We start from the raw sequence: 1,836 nt of genomic DNA on the forward strand, positions 1-1,836 counted from the left end.
TTACAACAAACACATCATTTTGACATTATTGTCCGGTGTAAACCCTAAGTTAAACGAAATTATGAAAAGTACATTTTTGGCAACTTTTTAAATATTAGCAACGACTGTTGTTTGAGCTCATTTGGTGTTTTGCAATATTGCCTGGCCACTTGCTCAATTTGGTGAATACTGCTAATGTTTTATGCTCTTAATTAAGCTGCGATTTTTATTTAAGATTTTGTATAAATACCTGACAGTGCTTACTTCAAATGGTGAAAATCAGTGCAAAACGCTGATATTATGTAATTAACTTGATCTTTGCATTAAAAAATGGCAGAACAAAGAACTCAGCAATGAGTTACGCAGATATTGTCATTTTCAACACAAAAGGTTTTTTCATAAATACACTTTCATAAATATTCCGTTTATTGGCCCCCACATAAGTATGTATACACATGGATGAGACCTAATAGCATATTTAAAACAGTTCTGTAAGCATTTCCTATACAAATTTAAACAACACTTTTGCTTCTTTTGTAAAATTTTTAATTTATCAAATAGAGCTTTTTACATATGAGGAATGAGGACTAGAGGAGCCTATTTACAAAGAAAATTTAATAATATGAGAAAGAAGGATCTATAAAAATTAAATGCGGTAGTTTACTAGAAAGTTCATTGCCTTGGGATATTACTGTTTCGATTCTAGTAGTGCACCTCAACCTTTTTGAAATGTTAGTTGGGCAACTCTGGCCCTCAAGGCCTCATATATTTATTGAAGGTGACGATAAAAGCACACAAAAAATATTTTTTCTAATGGCCGGTTGTTCATTCTCTGGTTATCACCAGAACATCATTATCGACTATTTCGACATCATGCATATAACATGTGATCGTTAAAGCAGTAGTTGTTTTCAACCGTAGCTCCTACCTCCAATTTGTGCTAATCAGACATCGAACAACCGGCCCTAAGTGTTTTTTCAAGCTTCCTCCTTAATGTTGTTAGAGAAATTTAGAGGCCCACAGCAAGGCACATGGTTGAGAAGCCTTTTCATGACAGAAGTACACTCGAAGGCTGGCCTTTATTTAACCCGAGAGTAGTCATGCCCTTCCGTGAAGCGTGTGTGATCACGTGGGAGCATTTACCGTGCATATTTAAAAATGATATTTTTTTTTGCAATTAATTGTCAAGTCAGTTAGTTTTTTTAAGAAACAGATAACGCATGTGCTAATCGAAAAAGTAACATCTATTAAAATTTGAAAGCTCGGTTATTAATATTACTTATTGAAGTGAAACTTCTTTAGCGGCGGTTGGTTGGTTGGGAGTAAATTGGCAAATTCAGCGGAAATTGCACACGGAAATGTTGCAACGGAAATGATGCAACGGAACTGATGCAACGGAAATGGGGCAATGGAAATAGTTGCGGCTAAAACAAGTACTTCTTGTGTGTATGCAACGGAAATGGTGCCACGGAAATGGTTGGTGCTGAAACAAGTGCTTCTTGTGTGTATGCATGTGGTATTAATTTAACAAAAATTTGCTAATAAAAGGTGAAAGAATAACACTTAGAAAAAGACCAATACAAGAATGAAAGTAAAGGTGACTACGTACACAAATGAAGAAAAGGATAAAGGCAAAGGTAAAAATAACAACAAAAACAAAGATACGTAAAGATAAAGGCAAAAATGAAGACCAAGGTAAACTTAAAAACCTTACTTATATATAAAAGGGCAAATGTGAAGGGGAATATGTCTGAATGATAAACATAAATTAATGACAAAGAGGAGGATGAGGATACCGATAAAAGCAAAGGTGAAGATAGGGGAAGATTAAAATAGAAGTAGTTAAAGAGGAAAGGA

The sequence above is a fragment of the Rhagoletis pomonella genome, unplaced genomic scaffold (genome assembly GCF_013731165.1).
Source record: "Rhagoletis pomonella isolate Grant_MI unplaced genomic scaffold, Rhpom_1.0 Rhpom_scaffold_00002, whole genome shotgun sequence".
Classification (NCBI taxonomy): domain Eukaryota; kingdom Metazoa; phylum Arthropoda; class Insecta; order Diptera; family Tephritidae; genus Rhagoletis; species Rhagoletis pomonella.